Source organism: Aotus nancymaae, unplaced genomic scaffold (assembly GCF_030222135.1).
Source record: "Aotus nancymaae isolate 86718 unplaced genomic scaffold, 86718_ANA_hifiasm-v0.15.2.pri h1tg000010l, whole genome shotgun sequence".
Lineage (NCBI taxonomy): Eukaryota > Metazoa > Chordata > Mammalia > Primates > Aotidae > Aotus > Aotus nancymaae.
In genome coordinates, this window is record NW_026988421.1 from 62,965,440 (window position 1) to 62,990,751 (window position 25,312).

The window sequence follows — 25,312 nt, forward strand, 5'->3', positions numbered from 1 at the left end:
CCAGGAGATTAGAAACAGGGTCCACAAAGGCACCTGGCCCCAGGGTGCTCCAGGCCATGCGAGCACACTTGGTTTGATGCTTCTCTGCCTGATGGTGTGTGAGTATAAGTTATATGTTTCCTGGCTCCCTTCTTACGGTTCACGTTTCTCAGGGGCAGAGCCTGTTAGGTCAAGTGTGAAGTCACAGAATATTAGCACTGAAGAGACATCTTCCTCATTTTATAGATAAGGAAATTAACCCGGAGTTGGGGGCGGAGATAAGGCCACTTGCCCAGGGTCACACAGCCAGGAAGTGGCAGAAGAGCCTGGATTTGAACCCGGATTAGGGCCTGTGCCCTTGGCCTGCACTTGACACTGCTCCCTCCAGGGTCTTTTGCTGGGGCCTCCATGGAGATAAGGCTTCATTCTTGGGATTCAGCCCTGGCCCAGAGAAATCCAAGCCAGGGAATCAAAGCCTCTTGGTCCCAAGATTTATGGACCGCCTTGGGGAAACTGCCCCATCTGAAAACCTGCTCTCTGCTCTATGAAAAGGACATTCACCGTGTAGTGGGGTTTCACTGAAAGTGTTGTGGGGGCCATTGGAAGAAGCAGAGCCCCTTGTATGACCTTCCTTTGGTCTCTCAAGCTGTGTGAGAACCAGCAAGAAGCCCCTGGGGTGAGAGGCTCAAAGCCCCGGGCAGAACACACACTCCCTTTGCTAGGCACTTGCTAGATGGTATCTCTGGGAGAAGCCTAATAGCTCAGTGCAAGAAGCACGTGGAGTTTCATCCCCATCCTACAGGTGAGAGCACCTACAGGTGCAGCTACAATACTCAGCCAGAGTCTTGGGGCTAAGACAGTTCCCCAGCCAGTTCCAGGCTGCTGGGTCTGGGGGCCCTGCTGCCTTGTTAGGAACTTGGGGGACTTGGGAACCTGGGCCTCTCTTCCCCTGTTCTGTTTGCAGAGGTCCCAGAATCCTAAACACATCACATATGAGGGAGACACATCCTCAGAGCTGGGCTGAGGGGACAGGATTTGGCATCCAGATCCCCTCCCCAGCAGGCCAGATTCCCACTTGTCTCCTGGCCCAGAGGGGAGGCCATCCCCTCCCCACCAACAGTGCCCAGGGTGGCCCCTCCTCCCCTACCCCGGCTGCAAGTGCCTGGCCTCTGCTGCGGGACTCCCTGCCCTGCTGCCGCTGCCTCTGACAGACATTCCGCCCCAGAAGATAAGGATCCTGTCTGGCGCCGGACTGCTTTTTTTTCCTCCTTCTTCCCAAATCTGTTCCCTGATTATCTGCAGACAACCCCTTGCTAGGGGGGCCATCAGGAAAGGGGCCCAGACCACAGAGAAAGACAAGAGGGGTGGGACCAAGAGGCCTGCAGCCACCAGACCTCCCTCTAGCATCAGCCTCCCCTCCGAACCCCTCTGAGGGCTGGATGGCCATTTGCTGAGCCCCCGCTGTAGCCAGAGCCCCAAACTCAGCAGAAGGCTGAGGACTGGTTTCCCTGGGTGGGACTGACCCACTTCAGCGGGAAGAAGAGGGTATGTGGACTAGGGGCCGTGCCAGTGTGGGCTGGGATGGGGACAGAGGGTGGGGTTCCTTCCGTGGTCGGCGTTCCTCAGCTTTGGGCCTGGAGAGCACCCAGAGGGGATGTGGTGGAGGCTTCAGCCAGCCAGACGGCCACATCCTGTGGGAGACGCTGGCCCTTCCCAAGCCAGACAGTGGGAGGACACTTAGGGACAGGCAGGGGGGTCCTAGGGGGCTCCCAGAGCCCAGCCTCCAGCTCTGAGGACTAAGTTTAGAGAATGGCCAGGGCTGGCATGGCCTCTTGGCCTCAGCCTGAAAAGGAAGGGCAGCTCAATACCAACTGGGCCTCAGACCAGGCACCATCGTGGAATTCCAGCTGTAGCGTGCCCAAGCTGCTGAGACTCCCAGAGAGCATCTGGTCGCATGTGGACCATCTATAGACAGAGGGACCCATGTGGAAGGCAAAGGAATCATCCCCACCTCACCCACTGGCATGTCAGGAGCCTGCAGCAAGCAGCATGGGTCCTACCGCTTTGGGAGCTGGGAGTCCCAGTTCAGCTCCACACTCTACCATGAATATGCTGTGTGACTTTAGGCAAGTTCCTTGCCCTCTCTGGGTCTCACTCTTCAACTGTAAACTGAAGAGGCCTTCTGGTGGGGGGCAGGAGGGAACAGTGGAGATCTGAGCCCAAAGACCTTTCCGAATCTTGTCAGACTCCTCAGGGTTATTGGGAAGACTAAATGAGATATTGGAGGTGACACCTTGGCTTGGAGTAGGTGCCCCATGAGTATGAATATGTCCAGCCCTTGACAGCTCAGACTAGGGGTCCCCAGGACTGGGCAAAGCCTGCTGCCGAGACCTGGGCAGTTGAGTTCCCCTCTGTGAGAATGTGCTTGTGCAGCCTTTGAAAAAGACCCTACATCTTCCCTGCCCCCAGGGTCCATTGCCAAGCCCGGCCTGCCCCACCTAAAACACCATGTGGGGGAAGGGAAGCAATGCAAGATCATTTTTTTATGGCTTCCTGGCCCCGGAGCCAGAGGGCTGAGGATCGGGTGGTGTGGGCCGGATTCCTGAGCCCCCCTTTTTGAGCCAGCTCGTAAATATGAAGCTGGGGCAGGGAGGAGCTGGCTGTTAAGCTGTCAGCGGAGGCCCACTTAGAAAGTCGTAAACCGTTTCTCAGAGCTCCTCAGAGCGGGGCCCAGGGCTCTCCCGCCCCACCCTGACCGGCAGTAGCCTCCTCATTCGTGGGTGCTGGGCTTCCCTGCCCGAGCCCCTAGTGGAAACTCCCTGGCTCTTGCCATTAGCTGTGCTTTGGTTTCCTCTCTGTGCAAAGGAAGCTTGCTCTGCTTCTCCTCTGGGAGAATGGATGGGGAGGCCCAGTGAAGGCCTCAAGAGGCCATAGGGACCCTGGTCCTGAGAGCCGTGAAGCCCCAATATTGATCATTCCCTTCTCTGTGCCTAGCTCCAAGGGGACCCAGAACCTACCCCCAAGGGGACCCAGAAGCTACCCCCAGGGAGCTCACAAAATTCCACTTAGGAATGAGAGTAGATGCATGCCCCTAAAGAGGGAGAGCCCACATTTTCTCCAGCTCACAGGCGTGAGCTCCATGGCTGGGATGTGGAAGGCTTCCTGGAGGAGGTAGAGGTGTAGACGGGGCTCCTGGGGATTCAGAGGTTTGGAGAAGAGGCAGGAGGTGCAGGTGGGTGGGCACACAGGCCTGCCTGGGTGGAGGGTAGTGGGGACCCCAGGCTGGGTGTGAAGTGGCAGAGGCCAAGGAGCCTGTAAGCAGAGGCCCACTCTGGGGACCAAGTGCATGTTCCCTAATGACCCCTCTTTTCCTGGTCACCAACACTCATGCTTATGTGGAAAAGTCCTGGCGACAGCCTGGGGTCAAATGCCACCCTCCCTACTTCTGAATCATGTGTCCCTGGTTGGTTTAGCCCATGTTAGCCTCATCTTCAGCCGCAAAATGGAATTAATAGCAATCTGCCCCGTAACGTCTCCGTGAGGTTTAAATGAGATTAGAGAGAGAGAGAGCAGTCCCGCTTAGTGCTTGGGCATTTTTGGAGTTGGACAGCCTGGGTCTGAAACTCAGTTCTGCCTCTTACCGACCATGTGCCCCTGGGGTCACCTCTCGAGACCTCAGTTCTCTCATCTATAAAATAGGGGTACGAGCAGTGAGACTTCACTGAATAAATACATGGAAAGTCCTCAGCACAAAGCTGGCAATCCTGAGTGCCAGTTATTAGAAGTACGAACCATCATTATGCAAGGTGTTCATGCCGCACCTGGTGCAAAGGAGGTGCGGCCAATTGGAAGCCTCCGGCCTCCATCTTCAGCCTGTGGCCCCTATAGGATTGGGAAGCCGGGAGCTTTACTAGGAGCAGGAGTGGTCTTTACTGAGGTTTTGTAAGTCTTTCTGTCTTAAGAAATATTTGGTGCTCACCTTAAGGCAAGTGGAAACACTAAAACCTTGGCCAGTCCGTTTCCCTCGTTGGTGGCGAGCCAGGTGAGCCTGGGGGAAGAGGTGTGGTACCTGGAGCAGGGTGAGGGGAAGATGAGGAAGGTGAGGAGAGGCTCCTGTCTGGCAGGTAAATGGGGATCAAGGGGCCTCCTGTGTCTTCCCACAGAGAGGAGCGGGAGACAAGGCAACTTCCACTGAGTTGCTTCATTAACTTCACCGCAAATAGCCTAACTGCCTGGAACTCCCTCAGGCAGAAATCTGTAGCTGTTCAGAAACTAAATAAATAGGAGTGTGATCATTAAAAACTAGAGGTGCTGGGGGCCTCCGCCCCGAGTGGAAAGCCTGCTTCCTGTTGGAAACACCAGTCTCCCTGCCATTTGGAGCCACAGGAAGGCGTTGCTCAAAGACCTCAGGGGTAAACTGTTCCGAAGGGTGCATAGGGGCAGGAAAGTCAGGCAAAATCCCCACAGCGCCAGCCCAGGGCAGGCCTGTTCACATGGCTGACTTCTCCAGAGTGGCTCTTTTCTTCCCAAAGTTTCCAGCGACCTCCAAGCTTTGCTGCCCACACTCACTCCTGTCCTCCATCCGCCTCACACTCACTCAGAATGTCCTGTGGCTTCTGCTTGGCGGTAGGCCCTGCTGGAGGTCTGAGGCCTCCAAGCCATGCTTGCCTTTGTGTTGTTTTTTGTGTTTTGTTTTTTTGATTTTTCTTTTTGAGCCTCGATCTGTCACCCAGGCTGGATGGAGTGCAGAGTCGAGATCTTGGCTCATTGCCACCTCTGCCTCCTGGGTTCAAACAATCCTCCCACCTCAACTTCCGCAGTAGCTGGGATTACAGGCATGAGCCACCAGGACCGGCTTATTTTTGTATTTTTGGTAGAGATGGGGAGTTTCACCATGTTGGCCAGGCTGGTCTCGAACTCCTGACCTCAGGTGATCTGCCTGCCTCAGGCTTCCCAAAGTGCTGGGATTACACACCTGGCCACCATTTTCACTCTCTTGTACATATTCTCAGAAACTTAATGATTATTATTATTTTTAAAACAGGGTCTTGTTCTGTTATCCAGGCTGGAGTGCAGTGGCGCGATCTTAGCTCACTGCAGCCTCCACCTCCTGGGCTCAAATGATCTCCGCCCCAGTCTCCCTAGTAACTAGGACTTCAGGTGTGCACCACCATGCCCGGCTAATACTCTAGAGGCTTTAGACGAGGGAGTTTAGGCCTCTGCCTGCTCAGACTTAGAAATGGAGGCCTGGTAACACCTTGTTTATTTCCCTGCCCTTGAGCTGTCCTGAGATGGTGGAAGAGAACGTGGGTTCAGATTTGAGTGGCCTGACCCCCAGCCACCCTAAGCCATCCTGTGCCCCCACGATGCCTGTGACCCAGGAAAGACTGACTTACCATCTTCTCAATGGCCAGAAAACCTCAGCTAGTAGATACCTTAGGTCCGGGGCTTACTGGCACTGGGATAGTGTTGGGGGTAGTGGGGTGGGTTTTAGCAGTGGCCATGGGAAGGGGAGATGTTTTCTTTTTCCTTTTTTTTTTTTTTAAAGACAGGGTTTCACCATGTTGGTCAGGCTGGTCTTGAACTCCTGACCTCAGGTGATCCTCCCGCCTTGGCCTCCCAAGTGCTAGGTGAGCCACCATGCCTAGCCGGAAATGTTTTCTATAAAGGAACATCAACGAAAGTGACACCCCACACCCAGGAGAACCTCATTATGAGGAGGGGGTGCCTGAGCTGACAGGAGGCCCAGGATCAGGGAGGGAATGGGCCTGAAGGTGGCCATTGAGTTCGGGTGGGTGGGATGAGGGTTGCCGAGCGGCAGGCTGCGGTCACCCATCCTGACTGAACAGTTAGGGGCTCCTCATTCTTGTCACTGGCAGATCACTGAATCTCATGGGCCCTGTTTCCCCATCACTAGTAAGTAGTTCGTAGTTCCAGCCTCGTGGGGGGCTGTGCATGTCAGTCAGAAGGCCCATGCCATGCCCCGCCCAGCACTGAGGTTGGCTTCTGGTGCTTAGCTGCAGTGGCCCAGTCTGGAGAGCCCACTCCACCCCCCGTCCTCTATTCAGCCGTGCAAAAGCAGGGTGTCCTCGGGGCGGGCAGTGGGCACAAACCCCTGCTGGATGGGTGGGAACCCCAGAGGTTATGAGCCGTGCATATGGTGGCTGGTGCCAGAGGGCTCCTGGGTGACCGTGAAACCCAGTTTCCTCTGGTCAGCTTCACAGGGTTCCCTCCTGTTATCTGCATTTGAACTCACTGACATCTGGATTTCGCGGACCTTGTACTATATACTAAACCACCAGGCCTGCCCTCGGGGAGCTGCCCATTCCGTGAGAGGACTGGCCTTGAGCTTGTGGAGAAAAAAACAGGTGCCCAGTGTGGGTGCCTGGAGGCAGGAAAGGCTGGGCTCGGGGCTCCAGGCAGGTGAGGGAGGGTGGATGTTAGCTGCTGCCCCTGCTGAGCCTCCCTTCCCTCCCCCAGCCCCACCTACCCTCAGGGTCTCTCCGTTCTCCACCTCGGAAGCCCTGCTGCGGGAGGGAGCCCCAGAGATTATGAGCCAAGCTTCTCATGTGCCAGCCTGTGTCCCCTTCCCCCTGGGCACGCTCACTCTCCTGCCATGCAGCCTGCTGCATTTTTTTGGATGACTTGGGCAGCTATTGGTGTCCAGCCCAAATCTGCATCCTCTGGCTTCTGCCCGTGGGCCCAGGCCAGCCACTCACCACCAGGGATACCTCAGTTCCTCTTCTCATGTAACCTCCTGAGCCTGATTCCCCTTCTGCCAGTAAGGGGGACCCCAGTAACCCTAGGAAGGAAGCCAGGCTCTCAGGGTGGCCTAGCCATGGCGGTGATGCCTCTGGCCTGCCTCTGATATGCTCAGGCCGTGGGCACAGGGCCAGCAGGGTGGACATGGGTGGTGAGGCCTGGAAGGTCCAAACTCCATCCCTTGCCCTGCCTTCAGACTTCAGCCTCCCAAGGGGCCCTCACGATGGCGTCCTGTTAGGGTCACGGCTGAGCAGAGGCTACCAGCAATAATTTCCTCCCGGCCCAGCAGCTGCGTGCTGCCTGCTCCTCCTCCCCCACTGTCCCTCCGCTACTCAATCTTATTTCTAAAAGACCTGAGGGGAGGATGGGAGCAGGAACAGCAGAGGCGTAGTTGATATTTCTGGCTGTCCATCTGTCTATCCTGAGAATGCCTGTGGCTGAGAAGCCAGAAGGTTCCCTTGACGGCCTTTAGAAGAAGACAAGGCAGGCTCCTTGGTACCAAGGGCCAAGAAGGCGGCTTTGATAGGAAGTCCTGCCTGCAGGGCAAGTTTGGGCCGGCCGGCCAAGCTTCTTGTCATTAACAGCCTGAGAACCCAAGGTTCTGTAGTTTTGTTGTTGCTGTTTTTGGACTTGATATGTCTGAGGGTCCGTCACTGTGGTAGCCTACACGTGTGCCAGGAACTGGGCAGAAGCTCTGCTTGTATTGACCCCATTCATCTTCAAAGCCTCCTTAGGCAAAACTAGGCCCCCAGTTTACAGAGGAGAAAACTGAGGCTTAGAGAAGTCAAGCAGCCACTGGGTTTCATGTCCTGGCTCCAGACCTCCCAAGGCTCCTGTCTTAAGACTCAGTTAGCTGTGATTCACTTCAAGCTAGAGGAGAGGTTGCCTAAGCAGCCCTGAGAAGCTTGCTGGGTCGCCGGTGCCAAAAGCTCCCCCAGAGAGTGTGTAACTCAGTAGCTTCAGCAAGAGCCCTGCAGAAACATCCTATAGGCACTTGGCTTGTTGTGCATGAAAACCTCAAGTGCCCCGTATCCCCACTGCTCCGCAGCCTGCTCCTGTCAGATAGCTAGCTTGTGTCCCAGAACCTGGTATCTGACCATGTCCCGGGTTCGTGCTGCCTCCAGGGGCTCCGGTCTGCTCAGGGATGAGCCGGAGGCCCTGGTGAATACATGTAATATCTGAGGAGGGGGAGGCTGCAGAGGGAGGGGAAATGTGCTTATCGGGCACATCTAGCTCTGTCCCTGGGAGGATGGGCTGGACTCGAACAATAACAGTAGTAACTGGCACCACGACAGAAGGCCCGTCTTCTCTCTGGCCTGGCACCTCCCCAGGAGATCTCTATCTTTAAATCACAGGCTGTCGGAACTGGAAAGAGCCTCTCATTACCATTGCCCAAGTGGAGGCCCAGTGCTTCTAAGTGCCGCCTAAGGACGCAGGATCATCATGGTGTGCCTGGGCCATTAGAGTGGGTTAAGGCCAGGCTAATAGTAATAATAAACTTCTAACAATGGGTATAATAGCAGCCCCATAGTTATCTTGTACATCACCTCCTAAGTGATTACAGCCTGGAGGGAGTGTGGGGCTGGCCTAGAGTCACCACTGGAGGAGGTGAGACTTGCCCAGCAGCCCCTGCTGTTAGTGAGATGCTCACACATGGCCTGGTGCTCAGAGATGCTGCACAGAGGTCCAGCTTGCTGATCAGCTTTGTGGAGGCCTGAGGCCCTTCTTCCTAGGCCAACCCCAGCCCCCTGGAGTGAAGTGGGGAGGGGACATTGGGGGGGCGTGGCGTTCCCTCACCGTCTGTCTCAGGCCCTCCCTCTGACTCCTTTCCTGTGTGGTGTGCATCGGCCGGCTGTGGCCCAGACCCTGTGTCTGTTACTGTGACATGTGAGCTCGCCACCCCTGCCCCAGGTGAGATGATCTCCTTTGTGTGGATGAGGAAGCTGAGGCCCACGGTGCCCAAAATGACATGGCCAGAAATGGTAGTGCTCATTGTGAGGTACTCTGAGGCGCCCCGAGCTAGTTCAGCAGAGGGGAAAGCCCACTGAGGGAAAGGAGAGCCTGGCTTGGGCTTCTTTCCTGCAGCCGAGCGGGCAGCTCCCTCTTCATTTATGGAGCCCTGATCCATATGGTTAGGTCTGCCCTGCCCTCCCTGGGTGGGGCCTATCCACCCCCTAGAGACATTAACACAGCCTGTGAACACAACATTCCAGGGGGTTTCACTTTGTAGCTGGAATGTGGTCACCTTACAGTTACAGACCCTTGTATATCCATTGTCCCTGTGAGACCCTGGCTGTCCCTGCAGAGTGTTGGCTCTCTGGAATGGCAGGCCAGGAGTGCCCGATGCCCTCTGTAGACTCTTGGGTCCCAGCTCTTGGTCAGTGGCCCCCAGACACATGTTGGAGGTATCTTCATGTTGCCTGGGTGAGGGAGAGTGAGTGGGCCACAGTGTTACTCTCTCTGTCCTGGCTTGGCCCTGCCAGCAGCAGAGCACTGGGTGTACCCCAGCCTTCCAGCAGGTGGGACCATGGAACACCCAGTGAGGACCTCAGTCCACCCACTCAAGAGTCTGGGGAGCCAGGCACAGTGGCTCATGCCTGTAATCCCAGCACTTTGGGAGGCCGAAGCGGGTGGATCACCTGAGGTCAGGAGATCGTGACCAGCCTGGCCAACATGGTGAAACCCCGTTTTTACTAAAAATACAAAAATTAGCCAGATGTGGTGGCACACACCTGTAATCCCAGCTACTCAGGAGGCTGAGACAGGAGAATCACTTGAACCCGGGAGGCAGAGGTTGCAGTAAGCTCAGATCACACTACTGCACTCCAGCCTGGGTGACAGAGTGAGACTCAGTCTCAAAAAAAGAAAAAAAGAAAAAGAGTCTGGGGGCTGCCTTAGGGTCGAGTAGAAAGAGCCTGGGCTTCAGGCTCAGTTTCTCCATCTGCACAGTGGGGGCTGTCACACCTTCCCCAAGAGCAGCACCATGCAGTGAGACTTCCTGTGGGGATGGGACGTCTTCTGCCTGCACTGTCCAGTCTGGTAGCCACTAGCCACACATGGCTACTGAGCACTGGAAATATGGCCAGGGTGATGAAGGAACTGAACTTTTAATTTTAATTAAAGTTTAAACAGCCGCATATGGCTAGTGGCCACCATGTTGGATAGCACAGCTCTGAAGGCTTCTCGGAAGATGCCAATACCAAGTTTCTCAGCCAGAGTTAGTTCTCCCTTCCCCGTTCCCCAGGGGGCTGGGGAAGCCTTCGCCACCCCCTCCTCAGAGGCTACCCCCCCTAAATGGCCAGGGTTAGGGAGACTAGACAGTCCAGGGAGGGCTGGAAGGAACGTGGAGGAAAATCAGAACCACAGCTACAGGGATCACCTAAGGTCACTGGGTGAATACTACTTTTAAAGTCTCTTCTGTGCCTCGTAGTAACATTTGTTGGGTCCTAACCAAATATCAGGCTCTGCGTGAAGGACCTTACATATCCGGCTGCTTAGCCCTTGGAGCTAAACGTTGTTCTCTATATTTTATAGCTGAGTACACTGAGACCCAGAGAGGTAAAGCAACTTGCCTGAAGTCACACAGCTAGTGTGTGGCAGTATGAGGATCTCCACCTGGGTGTGTCTGTCTCCAGAGACTGTGCCCTTTGTACAAGCCCAGGTCTCTCCGTTTATTTAGCCACCACCTATTCTGCTGTTTCTAGTACTGGGCCAGGCATCTTCGGGGACAGAGAATTGTGCAACACAAGGTCCCTGCCCTCCGAGTCTCCTTGGAGGAACTCCCTGCACAGCACACCCACAACAGAAATGATGCAGGGTGCCCGCAGGTGTAATCCACATGGGACTCTGAGCCCTGGCCTTCATAGGGCGGTGGCAGGTTTGTCGCTACAGCCTGGGCCAGGGCCTGCTGGGTAAGGGTGGCCCCCGACCTCGAGGCCACTCGGGCATTGTGACAACACCCTAAACCTGGGTGTTAAGGTTTGGTTATAATCTCTTGAGATGACACCCAGCCCCTAGGACGTCATCCGGCACCGCAGAAGGTTTGCAGTAAATATTAGTTGAATATCAGTGAATGTCCTCTAGTGTTCCCATGAACCAGGCAAAAGATTCATATCTTACTTACAGAGGGCACAGATCTGGAGGAGCCTGGAGATTTGCCCTAAGTTTACCCCTGCTCAGGACCCTGCTCCTTTCTGAGGCGAGCCGGGGAGCAGGTGGAAGGAAAACACTCAGCTTGCGTGCGTAGAGAGGCGAGTCAAATATCACAACCTCCAAGAGGAGAAGAGGGAGGAGGGAAGGCAGATCCTGAGAGCAAGGATGTCCGCTTCTGAGAACCCACGATCTGCAGCTGCCGCCAGCGAGGTCCTGTAGGTCCCGGGGATGCCCCATGTGCCTGTGTGCGTGCCTGCGTGCTCCAAGCTGGCCGGCAGCGGGGGGTGCTGGCGTGCCTGTGTGACTGTTGGTGACCGCCGCACGCAGACCGTCTCCAGCTCCCTCTGGCCCTCCCCAACCCGCTTCTCAGTTCCAGCAGCCAGATGTCTCCCAGATGTTCCTCACTTCCTGCCTGGCTCCATGCAGTGCATGTGTGTGTTTATTTTGGACAGGCCACTAAATAATAACCATTTTAAGAAAAGCTTTTCATAACCTCGTTCCCACGAGGAGTCAGAGTTCAGAGAATAATCCCAACTCTATTCACTATTGTCCCCGGCCTCCCTTCTCTGACCTCCTCTCCCCACACCCTGGGGACCACTTTTGAAAAGATTTCTTTTTATCCTGCATGACATGTGCTCTCTCCACAACGCTGGCTCTCTGGGAGCTGGGGCTTAGAACCGGGAGCCCCTTAGAGCTTTGCCACCAGCATCACCTGGAAGCTTGTTAGGAATGTGAGGTCTCAGCACTGTCCCAGACCACAAACAGTCAGCACTTTGACAAGGTCCCAAGGGATTTGCACCTACATTTGTGTTTACCGTGAGCCCAGCTCTGTCTTGTTGATGGGATGATGAGGCTGAGTCTGGCATGGGGGTCCCCTCTATCAGGTCTTTCTTAGCAGAATCCCAGTAGGGCCAGGTGCTACAGACTGAGAGGCCCTGAGCCCTCAGAGGTTGGGGTCTGAACTGCCCTTCTGGGTGGGCTGGCGGGGAGAGGCAGCACATCGGTCTCTGATGTGGGGAGGCAAAGAGGTGGATTTATCCAGCGAATATGCCACCTCATCCCTGGTAGCCAGCAGGGCAGCAGACTGGGTACCATGCCAGCCTCGCCATGCCACATGACCACTAGGTTTGGGCCAGTCCTAGATCTGCTCTGTGGGCTCCTGTGAGTCCCTGCCCCACCGCAGCTGCCCTCTGAAGTGGGTCTGGCCCTCCCTGTCTATTCTGTGGGCATTCTGAGTACTCACGTGGGGTGCCACAAGCTGGTGTTCCTCCTGTTCTTACGTGACCTGGCTTGTCGTCCTGCCTCCTGTGAAAATAGAGCAAATCGTGTCAGCTCTGCTGGTCTCATGGCAGAATCCCAAGGACCCCAGGGCTGCGACTGCTACACACACTGTCAGCACCCTCTTCATGCCTGGGTTTCACGGCCTGCTTCTCTCCGTGTCCCAGGGAGGCTGTGCAGAAGGCCTGGCACACCTGGCGGGAGCTGGAGGTGGAGGTGGCGGCGGCCCTGAGAGGACTGTCCCAGACTGTCCTCAGGCAGCTGATGGCTTAGCTGGGAAACAAGACTCCCGCCTGTAGAACCTTAGGAGAAAGCAGCCCTCAGTTCAGGAGCTCTGCAGTTGGTGAAGGCTGCCCTCAGTAAGGGGACCTGGTGGGAATTCATGCATCCACAAAACTGGTATGGCTTGGGGGGCTGCATACTGTAGACTGGGAGAGGTGTGACCTGAGGGGCATGGAGGTCCCAGCAAGGCAGAGGACCCAGGGGGAGAGGATCCGAGAGATTCCCTCCAGAAGGATGGCTTTGCGGCTCTCCACATCCAGAGGCAGATGAGATCACGGTAGGATGGGGGGCCAGGATGGTACAGGTGCCCACCTGAGGGAGCTGGGGCTGAATAGGGGAAGCATCCTGTGGGCTCTCTGAGCTCCCTCTCTGCAGAGGGACCAAGTCGTGGGTCAGAGTCTTATGTATTCAATATCTATTCACCAATAATCAGTGGGTACAGGATCCTCGAGTGACTGGATTGAGGGAAGGAAGGAGGAAGGGAGGGAGAGAGGGAGGGAGTGGAGGGAAGGAGGAAAGGAGGGGAGGGAGGGAGAGAGGGAGGGAGTGGAGGGAAGGAGGAGAGGAGGGGAGGGAGGGAGGGGAAGGAGGTGAGGGAGAGAGGGAGGGAGGGGAGGGAGTGGAGGGAAGGAGGAAAGGAGGGGAGGGAGGGAGAGAGGGAGGGAGTGGAGGGAAGGAGGAAAGGAGGGGAGGGAGGGAGAGAGGGGAGGGAGAGAGGGAGGGAGTGGAGGGAAGGAGGAAAGGAGGGGAGGGAGGGAGAGAGGGGAGGGAGAGAGGGAGGGAGTGGAGGGAAGGAGGGAAGGAGGGGAGGGAGGGAGGGAGGGAGGGGAGGGAGTGGAGGGAAGGAGGAAAGGAGGGGAGGGAGGGAGAGAGGGGAGGGAGAGAGGGAGGGAGTGGAGGGAAGGAGGAAAGGAGGGGAGGGAGGGAGGGGAAGGAGGTGAGGGAGAGAGGGAGGGAGGGGAGGGAGTGGAGGGAAGGAGGAAAGGAGGGGAGGGAGGGAGAGAGGGGAGGGAGAGAGGGAGGGAGTGGAGGGAAGGAGGAAAGGAGGGGAGGGAGGGAGGGGAAGGAGGTGAGGGAGAGAGGGAGGGAGGGGAGGGAGTGGAGGGAAGGAGGAAAGGAGGGGAGGGAGGGAGAGAGGGGAGGGAGAGAGGGAGGGAGTGGAGGGAAGGAGGAAAGGAGGGGAGGGAGGGAGGGGAAGGAGGTGAGGGAGAGAGGGAGGAGAGGGGGGGAGGGACAAACTGACAGTTGGATGGGTGGCTGGATAAGGGAATGGAAGGAAAGGAGGAAGGAGGAACAATGAATATAATCATCCCAGCGCTCCACATCTGTCAAAACCCGTTCACAGCCAGCCACATTCTTTTGATCCCACACCCACTCTTTGAAGAAGATAAAGCCAAAACTATATCCATAGTGTCAATACAACTAAGACCCAGGCCAGAGAGGGGAGCAGAGGGTGGCTGACCAGCTGGCAGGCTCCCTTTGGGGCGATCACTTCTTTAAACACTCTGGGTTCACGGTGCTCCCTGCAGCAGGGAGGGCTTGACACTGAGTCATTCACACTCCCTTGCCCACTCCCTGTGTGACCAGGGCCCCACCCTGCAGCCGTCCAGGACCTGTCTGATCATGCCCCTGCTACCTGGAGAGTGTCAGCGCCAGGAGCGCTCAGCCTCCAGCCTTTGCCCAGATGCCAGTGCAAACCAAATGAGGAAGTGCATGGCCCAGGTAGCTCGCTGGGGCCACGTCCAGGCCCAGCAGCATTGTCCAGGAAGCTCGCCACTGAGAATCATAGACCACCAGCCTTTTCACACAGGTTCCTTGAGACAATAGGACAAGGAAGGTGCCTACAGAGTCAGAACAGAGAGGTCACACAGATGTGACAGCGTCTCAGGCTGCAGAGGGAACATTCAGAACATCAGGAAAGGCTCCCCGGAGCAGGTGCCGTTGGCAGTGGGTGTGCAGAGAGGGCCAGGGCTATAGGGAAGGCACTGTTCCATCTGCCCAGCCTTCCAGCAGTACCCACCCCTCCACCCACCCCACCTGGCTAACGTGCAGAGAGGAGAGGTGAATCACAGGCCTGGCTTGTTTCTTTCTTGTTAGACAGGCTCCCAGATGTTGCAGTCAACTGGAGGCCTCACCTTCTGAGCTCCCAAATCTGACCCTCTGCACTTTAACCTGGCACCCTGGTCCCAGCTGAGCTGGGCTGTTTCAGGAACCTGAGTCTGGGCCTTCCTCTGCTGTACACCCCAAGTCCCCAGGCCCCAGCATGGATGTGAGCAAGCCACAGCCCTCACACTGGGATCTTTGCATGATTGGGAGTTCTGTACCATGGAACAAAGAAACCAGGCAGCAAGTTCTGTAGAAATCAGACCAGGGGCTCAGGAAAGACATGCTTCCTTATTTGCTTTGGCCTGGGATGTAGGGCCCAGGTGAAGTAAGGCTCCCTAGTGATTTGGCGGTCTTACTTGTGTCTTTGAGACCTGGAAAACTCTTCTCGGGGCCCCAGGGAAAAGGAGAAAGGATGGGAACACCCCATCTGCCTTTGGCAAGCTGCTGATTCACCTCCTCCTACTGGCCTTTACTTTCCTATTCTGTATAATGGGAAGAGTGGACTCTTCTCTCTCCCCTCTGCCAGAGCTCTTCTAGCACTGCCTTGCCAGGCTTGCGGTATCTCAGGGAAGGAGATACTGGTTTTACCCTGGGAACCATCCAAGCACCCAGGTCCGTGGTAGCAGCTCTCAGCTCTTGGTAGCAGAGTCCTGGGGCCTCCCTGGGTCCTGTCTCTGAGGAGCAGAAGAGAAGTTGAGCTCCCCCACCTGCTCCCACCTCTTGGGCAGGCAGCCTTGCCTCTGGCCCTGGCAGCACTTTCCCAAGCAGGGACACCCTGGGAGGCCGTATGGCCAGGAGGGAGGCGATACACACACAGCCCAGGGAGAAAAGCCCCCGCACCTCTAGAAGGGAATGGGCTAGCGGGAGGCAGGGAAGAAGAGGGGCCTACTTTCCCCTACTTCCCCTGAGCTGGCACTTTTCTCTCTGGGTGTTAAACTCAGCTCTTCCTTTTTCTCCTATTCTTGGCTGCCTGTTAAATAATTTAAATATTTGGGCCTAAAGGGCTTCAATTATCCTTTAATTTACATTAGTAATTTATGTATCAGGCAGAATGGACACACGGTTAGTTTAACAACCCCCAGTAGACCGGCTAATATCTGCTGCACTCAGTGTTCTTAAGGATTTCGTCATTTTTCTTTGCAACCCAAGGTCTGTTTTAAAAGTGGCTCCTAGGCATGCGCTTTCCCACAGACCTGTGTACGTGCTCAAGGGTACACACCAGAGGATGCCTGAACTTTCTATAACAACATTGACATATACCCACTTACAGGCAGGCACACTGAAGCAGTGGGTACCGGCACCACACACACACAGACACACACATACGCACACAGGTGTAAAACACACACCCTGTCAGACCAGCCATCTCTACTCCCACCTGCACCCCACTTCTTCCTGTGGGCAGTACGTACACACATGCTTGTATTTGCATCTGTTGGCCAGGTGATCCCAAACATAGCTCCCTCTGACAATGAGGCTACTGGGCCCCAGCTTGGCATTCAGATGTCCCATTCTGTGTCCAAGCTTTCAGTTCCTTTTTGCACAGCCCCACACAGGCACCTAACCCCAGGGTTGAATGCACTCATGAGAACGTGACCATGGCCACAGCTCCAGCTGGCTTACATGCCGTGGGCTGGCACCAGCTACAAAGTCCTCCTGGGCTTCTCAGGCATGCTGCCCACCAGAGCCTGCAGCCTGGGTACCAGTAACCTGGCACGGTCTAAGCTCTTGCCCTGACATAGCTAGGCTGCCAAAGGGACCCCATTTGTGATTGCCAGCCCCCGGCTGTTCCTTGAAACTTGGCCCAGCTGCCCTAGCACCAGCTTGCAAGGGCTGAGGGCTCCCCAGGGGGTGGGGACGAAAGTGACAGAGAGTGATATCCCTATGTGTGAGTATATATTCCAAGCTTGTTCAGCTGGGATAGGCCCCTGGCCCCGCGGAACGCACCTTACACCTCTGTGCCGAGACCATGCTATACAGGCAAGGCCCTTGGGATCCAGAGCCATCTGTCATTTCTAACTGCAGGAGAGTTCCCTGGCATGGTCCCTGGCTCCTCCTGCCACCGTCATCTCTCTCCCACAGCCACAAACCACAGAGCAGGTAGAAGGCAGCCCAGTGGGAAGTGCAGATATCTGATTGGTGGGGTAGTCCATTATACAGAAGGAAAAACCAAGGCTGCAGGAGGTTAAGTCATAGAACAGACAGATTACTTAGACAATCTTCTGGAAAGGTCCCTCTTTGGGGCACTGGCCGCGTATCCCAGTGCCATGAGGGCTTTGGGAGCCCAGATGTCCCTCTTCCCACTCTGGTGCTCAGGCCGCGGTTCTAGCTGGGATGGGTTGGGAATGTGGTTCCTCTCCCCAGGCATGTGTTAAGGCTCAGGAGAACAGCCCAGAGGAGCCAAGTGGAAAGTGTGTGCCCACAGGTGCCCATCTCTGTGCCTCTTCAGGGGACTGTTGTGACATCAGGTATCTCACCAGTCTTGAGCAGGGCAGGCGTGCTGGGAGCCCATGGCAAACTCCACTGGGCCTGAGCCCACCTGCCTGCTGAAGGCCTCTTACCAGGTAGCGCCCGAGGCCCTGGTACCCAGGAAGCCTTGAATGAAGGGGGGTACCAGTGAGGAAGACATCAGAACCCCTTTCCACCCACCCCCCGCAACCAGCCCTAGGGATGACTTCCACCCACCTCCACCAGCCATGCTGCTGGGTCCAAATGGGATTCCCCCTACTGAGTTGCATGACCTAAGCCCCTCCTGGAAGTCCCCATCATTGCCCTTCTCCCAGCCCTGGCCTCTCCTCTTCTTCATCTCTCTGGCCTGGCTTGGGTATGTGGATGCTTCCTCAAGTCCCAACTTCATTCCTGACTTTCCCAGGAATCCCTTCCTGATAGCCCCAACCTCCCCAGGCCTGTATAGCCTGTACCTCAAAATCTAGGGCAGCAGTGGCAAACGGTTTATCTCAGGTGGCTGTTTGGAAAGTTTGAGGGTGATTGCCCCAGGTGTCCTGTTGAGAAATCTAGGGTCACATCTGGACTCATTTGCAGAAGTCAACATCAATTAGTGACGTCTGCTGTGGTGTGGGATGTGGAGGTGGTGGCTCTCAGGCTGGGCATATGCCAAAACAGATCCAGGGCTACATTCTCAAGTGTTGTTGCTGCACTGCAGTGGTTTCCTGAAGGGTTATCCCCCTCCTACCTCCCAGCACCCCAAAAGAGATCATGACTTTTCTCATTTATAATCTATGGGAGTATACTTCTCTGCCTCCCACAGATTCTAATATAGATCTAGATACACAGTAGACACTGAAGAGGGGAATACTTACAGTATGCTAGAGGTGGAAGGGACTCTAGAGATCACTGAGTTCAGGGATGGCAAATAGGTTTCCTCTTGCTACCAACCCTGAACAAACACTAATGACTTTCAGGAGCTGTGCTGATTCAGAGACTCAGATCAGGTTCAGTTGGGTTGATTAGTGATGTCTGTCATGGGCTCAGCCATGGCTGTAGTTGTACCAAGGTGTTGCTGTCACTGTTTTATTTCAGTCTTCCAAATACATTGACATGGAAATGAGGACTCAGAGTGGGTAATCTGTCAGAGGTTACCCTGCTGCTTGCCTGGATGATTAGAGAATCCTCACTCCTGCCAGAGGAGTTTCCCTGTCAGAGGTCAGGGTAAGGAAGGTAGAATCTTCAAAGCCTGGATAGACAAACTGATGGTGTGTCTTTCTGAGACTGGTCCCTACAGCTGTAGTCTTCACATGTCTTCATGTGGTTTTTAAACTTTTAAACTTTTACCTTTTGATGTAGTAGGTGGTAGGTATAATAGAAACACTGTACATGGTATATAAAGGCAAATTGGATTTTCTTCTGGCAGCCACCCTGGACTTCAGACTTGCAGGCCCCAGAGCACAGTTTATCTCCCCATCTGTGAGAGCGATTTTCCATTTGCCCCGCCATGGGAAATGAGAATCCATCATGTGCCATTGTGTCAGGAAGGTGGTGCCTACTCTAATAAATTTGCTTTTAAATGCTGGCTGTCTCTTGAGATTGTTTCACTCATGCCTGCAGACAAAGTGATTAAAGTTGCAGAGTGTACATGGTTCCTGCAAAGACCCTGGGCTCCATCCATATCTGAAAGCCCTGCCACATAGGGGAATGAATGAACTGAGGTAATTCCTCTCCTGTGAGAGTCTCAGCGCCACAGGCTGAAGCACAAGCAGGGAAGAATTGAGGATATTTATTTTTCTTTAACTTGTTTTCCCCCAGGAAAAAACCCACAGGCTGGGGATGTATACTTCAAGCCATTCATTTTATTTCCTCTCAAATTGACCTTGCTTTTCTGGGACTCTGCCTGTTTAAGGGTACCAGGTATGACAGCTTTGCAAGTAAATGAAATGCTCTGTAATGTTCCCCTTCACCTCCTCCAACAAAAAAGTGATTTGAAATCTGGGTTAAAAGTAAGTGTCACATATATATTACAATGTTTTTCCAAATGCCTGTGCTTTTTTTTTGGTTGGTTTTGTTATTGAGATGGAGTTTCGCTCTTGTTGTCCATGCTGGAGTGCAATAGCATGATCTCAGGCTCACGGCAACCTCCACCTCCCGGGTTCAAGCGATTCTCCTGCCTCAGCCTCCCAAGTAGCTGGGATTACAGGCATGTGCCACCATGCCTGTCTAATTTTGTATTTTTAACAGAGACAAGCGTTTCTTCACGTTGGTCAGGCTGGTCTCGAACTCCAGACCTCAGGTGATCTGCCCACCTCGGCTTCCCAAAGTACTGGGATTACAGGCATGAGCCACCGCACCCAGCCATGCCTGTGCTTTAAAAGGGGGTGAAGGGACAGTTAACATGCTCTTCAGTGTTGTCTGAATCTTGAGTTTTATCTTTCCGGTCTAGTCCTTTCATAGGTGGTCATTCACGGTGTGACTCTAGGCTGATCTCTTGCCCTCTTTGGACCTGTTTTGCTGTCTCTCAAATGGGCCGACTTTGGGCCTGAGCAGCAGAAATCGTGATAGAGCAACTGGCTGTGAGGGTGGCTCCCTTTTGTGTCTCTGCACTGGGCGGGACAGAGTTTGACCTTCTGCCTACCAAGTGTCCTGCCATGAGTCCCAGAGCCCTGCAGATAACAGCAGCCACGCCCTCCGCCTCATTGCCCACTTCTGTTAGAGCGCTTTCAAATCTCTCATCCCTCTAATCTCACAATTACCCTGTGAAGGCGGGACTGGTATTGCATTGTGCAAAAGAGGAAACCTGGGCTTGGAGAGGTTGCTAATAATGACAACGACTAGCAGTTTTTCAGCTTTTATTATGTGCCAGGCACTGCGCGCAAGCTCGTCTTATGCATTACCTCATTTATTCTTTAGAACAACCCTAACTCTATGAGATAGGTATCATTTCTCCCATCTTATTGTGAAAGAAACAGGCTCAGAGAGGTGAAGTGATCTGCCCAAGGCCAGACCCGTTCATGGGGACCTGCCTTGTTAGACAGCACCCGCAAGGAGAGGGAAGGCATTGGGAGCAGTGACGTGCATTCCAGAGAGCGGGCGGGAAGTGACAGCAGGAACCCAGAGACCCCCAGGACCTGACTCAGCCCGGCAGTCTGTTCAGGTCTTCCCAGGAGAGTAGACGGTAGATGGTGAGGTGAGGCTTAGGGGTTAGGGCAAAGAAGAGTGGGTTTTCCTAGAGAACTCAAGGGACAGGGAGGGAGAAGACAGAGCACAAGCCCCCGGACCCGTGTCCAGAACACTGGCCATTTCCCAGGATCCCAGGGCCTTTCCCCTGTGTCCCTCTTAGCTCTTCGCTTCCTTGCAGCTCAGACCTCTACCTCCTCTTTCCACGCTCCACCTCCTCACCTATGGACTCTGTGTCTGCACCCTTTGCTTCTCACACTTGCTCTCCGCAGGCTCCAGCCTCAGGGAACCCAAAGGCCCAGCCCTCCCCAGCACTGAGTATCGGAAGTGCCACAGCCCTGCCATTTTAAAGGGGCCCCACCACCTCCTTTCCCCTTAGCTTGGTCTTGGTGATGCTGGCCACCCTACTGCAAGGCCCAGGCCCAGGAGTAGACAGTTCCCAAGCTTTGGTGTCCTGCCCTTCCCCCAACACCATGCCCAAGGAAGAGCAGCAGCAGCAGCAGCAGCGCCGCTTCCTGGGAATGAGGCTTTCTTTCCACCTTCTCCTCCATTGCCCTGGAAATACCTGCAGCAGGTGCACAGGCTGGCAGGAAAGGCTAAGGGTGTCTGATGTCACTGCTCCCCAGCATTGTTCTGGTCCCAGCCACGGTGAGGGTGCGGTGTGTGTGTGTGTGTGTGTGTGTGTGTGTGTGCACGCGCCGAGTCCACTCAGTCCCAGGGCAACCTGGGGCTTTGTCTCCCTCTCCCCTGCCAAGCTCCTGGTTCCTGGCTGAAAGCATTTCCAGGGTGTCAGAAGCTGTTGGTTTCCCCAGGGCTGCCAAGGGGAGGAGGGGCAGGAGAGCTTGGTGGGGGTGTGAGCGTTCCCCTCCCCAGGGGTCAGCATAGCCTGGGAGTGAGAGGGGGACACTGTACCCTCGTCCATAGGGGAGCAGGGGCCCCCAGGACATTAGGAAAGCTGGTTCATGCATGTTTCCCATTTTCTAAGGTGGGGATCACTGCTGAGGGAAAGGGGGTTCCAGGGACCTCCTTCTGGTTCCAGATGTGTCCTTATGGCCCACTCTATCATGTCAGCTCCATCAACCCTTAGCCATGTCCACGTTCGCCAACCAGCAGTCCAGTTTCCCAGTTCAGCACAGGAGGAAACTGATGCCTAGTAGAGAGGATAAAAGTGAGCTCATGGTCACATCAAGTCAGCAGTATTGTTGGGACTGGACTCTGAGGTCTGACTCTTGTTTCAGTGCTCTTTCTCCTATAGCAGGTGGTTATGCAAAGTAATGTAAATTATATGCAAATACCTGTGGCTTCCTACCTACGCCTAGCAGAGGGGGTTGTGTGTCCTGCTGGGGCTGGCAGGAGTCTACTCCCTTCACAGACTATCAGATCTGAAAGGGCTCGTGGTGATTGTTTTACCCACTGCCTGTCGCAGGGCCTGGGCCTCAAACTTCTGTGGTGATCGGGAGGAGTACAAATGGCTCTGGGACCATGGGTACCTGGCGTCCTGCTGTCGTGGGGGGCATAGGACTGACAATGCCAGGAAATGGCCAGAGGAAGCCTCTGGATAGGCCCCTAGAGTCCACAAGACAGTGTGGGCCTGGCGCAGGGAGGTTTTCTCACGAGTCCTGGGAAGTCAGCTCACTGTCCCCAGGCCCCCTGGGTCCCCATCAATAAGCTGGCCTGAATGGAGAGGCTGGGCTGGGGGGAGGGAGATTTATTTCCTGGCTTTGGAACCAGCCATTCTCCCTGCCTCCCACCTTCCTCTTGGCTAGAGAACAATGGGACATCCCCAGAGAGGCCTTCCTGTGGCAACAGGTGGCACAGAGCAGGGTGGATGACCCCACCCAGGCCCCCACAGGCTCCAACTGTGCACGCAGCGGGCTTCACCACCCAAGCCCCCACAGGCTCCAGCTGTGCGCGTGGCAGGCTCCACCACCCAAGCCCCCACAGGCTCCAGCTGTGCATGTGGCGGGCTTCACCACCCAGGCCCCCACAGGCTCCAGCTGTTCACGCAGCGGGCTCCACCACCCAAGCCCCCACAGGCTCCAGCTGTGCGCGTGGTGGGCTTCACCACCCAGGCCCCCACAGGCTCCAGCTTTTCACGCAGCGGGCTCCACCACCCAAGCCCCCACAGGCTCCAGCTGTGCACGTGGCGGGCTTCACCACCCAAGCCCCCACAGGCTCCAGCTGTTCATGCAGCGGGCTCCACCACCCAAGCCCCCACAGGCTCCAGCTGTGCACGTGGCGGGCTTCACCACCCAGGCCCCCACAGGCTCCAGCTGTTCACGCAGCGGGCTCCACCACCCAAGCCCCCACAGGCTCCAGCTGTGCATGCGGCAGGCTCCACCACCCAGGCCCCCACAGCCTCCAGCTGTGCATGTGGTGAGCTCCACCACCCAGGCCCCCACAGGCTCCAGCTGTGCACGCGGCAGGCTCCACCACCCAGGCCCCCACAGGCTCCAGCTGTGCATGTGGTGAGCTCCACCACCCAGGCCCCCACAGGCTCCAGCTGTGCATGAGGCAAGCCTCCACCATCGGCCCAGCTTCCAGAACAGCAGCCTGGGGCCCTTAGAAACAACACCAGGCACTGACCCTTTCCCCACTATTTCTGGTCCAGGAAGTGGCTTGTTTATTTGTTTATACAATCCAGATAATGTTGCCATATTTCTCCAAATAGTGGGAACAAAGGTCTGAAAAATAATCACCTTTAATCCCATCCAGACCCAACCACTATTTCCATATTAGTGTGTTTCCTTTCAGGCTCATGTCCAGGTTTGTTTTATGGTGTCATCATATACTTACAAGTTTCATTTCATGCTCAGGCCTCTACACTTAACATTATTCCATGAACCTTTCTCGTATCATTACACAGACTTCATAATTAGCCATTAATACCCGAGAAGAACCCACACTGGAGATATGCTTTAATTTACTCAACCAGTTCTCCCTTTGCTAGGCATCTTACTCTGGTAAATAACACTTCATTGGACATCTCTATGCTTACAGCTTGTGGGGTTCCTTGGGAGAGCTTCCCAGAAGTAGAATTCTAGGTAAGAAGTCACGCCCTCCTTTGTACATGCTGCTAGATTGCTCTGTGGATTGGTGTGGGTTGATGTGGTGGTGATGCAAGCGTCATCACTAAGTCGTCATTCTCAGAAGTCCTAGCAGTTGTTCATCAGCCTAAAGGGTGGTAAGAAGTATTCCCTAGATGGCCCAGACTTCCAGACATCACCAGGTCCCACTGATTATGGGGGAAGAGAATATGAATTGACAGAAAAGGAGCTTAGGGCTCTCACTTCCAGGGTCCTTAACTTAGAAACACCCAGGCCTTTAGGGACAGGCTTTACTGAGAGGCGACTCCTCATTCATAATTAGCTCCATCCATCCTCAGTCAGATCTGGAACGAGCAGAAGCCCTTTAAAGTAATTTGCTCTTTTAATATCACCACTGTGATCTCATTTAATTTTCTCAACCAAACTTCCTTCACGGAGAAAGCCAAAAGCATTCCACCAGCCCGGACTGAATTCCCATCCTTTCCAAACAGTGGCTCTGACTTCTGCAAGCTCTGCTGAGATTTGTCTGGTCTCCAGCAGCTTGCATCCAAAGCCAAAGAGCTGTCTCTGTCCAACAACAAAAGGCAAGAGCATAGTGTAAAAGCTGTGGCTCTAAGCACAGGCGAGCATCTGCCATTTCCTGCTCTGAGCCCCCACGGTGCGGAGGAAAGCAACCATGTATTGAGTCATACTCCCTGGCAGGCTCCGTGCCGGACATTTTTTTTGTTGGGCGGGGGCATGGTCTTAGTGATTCTTCCGTGAACCCTGCGAGATTGGTATGATCACCCATTTTACAGATAAAGAAACTGATCTGTAAGCTCTGAGCCGCAGTGACTTGTCAAGGTCCCTACCATAGCCCTTTCTTTTTGGGATCTCCAGGTGACACTGCACATGGACACTGCTGTCACAATGTCATACCCCAGAGGTGACCAGGTGGGTAGCCAAATACCCGCCACACCCCTATGCTGCTGTCACTCACACAGCCACTCCCAGCCCTGGCCTCAGCTCCTCCAGGAAGGGAGCCTCCCTCTGCTGAGCCAGCAGAGCTCTCAGGCCATTGGCAGCTGGGCTGGGGAGAGCCATGGTGATTTATGGCCGCTGCGTCTCCCCAGTGCCCTGCCTGGGCCCGATATACTTACTGACTAATGGAAGCTCGAATGGAGGGAGATAATTCTGCCAGGACCTGGCTTTAGTGACAGGGGCAACCGCCATTGCCTCAGGGCAAGGATAGGTTCAGGAACAGAGGGGACTTGGCAGAGGCCAGAGACAGAGACACTGAAGGCTTTGAGAGCAGATGGAGCCCAGGTGGGGACCCAGGGGTGCAGAGCATGGCACCGCCTGGCAGCCCAGTCCCCAGATCAGCTTCTCCAGGGCCCCCAGACGGGAGTCAAGAGGTGAGCCAGGAGCCCAACGCCCCAGATGCCCAGCAGCACATCCGCCTGTGCATTTGGTATGTGGGTTTTTATGTTCCTAGAGCATCCAAGCTTCTCACATAACCTCCTCAATGACAGATGGGGAAGCAGGGGCCCAGAGAGGGTCAGGGACCTGTCCAGGGTCACACAGCATGTTGGTTACTGAGCTGAGACAAGAGCCCAGGCCCCGGGTTCCCTGGGATGTCACAAGAACATGGCAGCTGGTGTGGAGGAGAAAGGAAGACTTGGACAGAGTGGGCAGGAGAGTGACACAGGGCAGGGAAGGTGCAGTGGGATGACAGAGTCTGGGATGAAAGACACTGCTAACGAGGAGGCTTGGGACAGCCCCAACAGCGGGGCTCAGAGGAAGGGGTGCAGCAGCTGGCATCGACCCTCCTGGCGAGGGAAGGTTAAGGGGGACCTGAAAACCCACAGCTCCAGTGGGTTCCCTCTATGAGCCAGCAGGTGCTTCCTGAGACTCTACTGGGCACTGAGGGGTGAGCACCCCGGATCCCACCTCGCCCCTTTCCACCCATGTCCTGCAGCCAGCATGGCCCTCCGCTCAGCTCTCCTGAGCCTCTCTCTGTGTCCTCTTAAGTGGGACAGTTATGCCTACCTCAAGGGGTAAGTGGGAGGCACCAACATGATAGTGAATAGGGAAGTTCA

The 25,312-nt window shown here is 55.1% G+C and overlaps 1 protein-coding gene across 2 annotated transcripts in view; it reads left to right on the forward strand.

Annotated features, from left to right (window-relative positions):
- Positions 1-25,312, forward strand: part of UNC5B (unc-5 netrin receptor B) — a 90,441-nt gene that overhangs the window by 19,976 nt on the left and 45,153 nt on the right. The gene's annotated exons all lie outside the window — the stretch shown is intronic.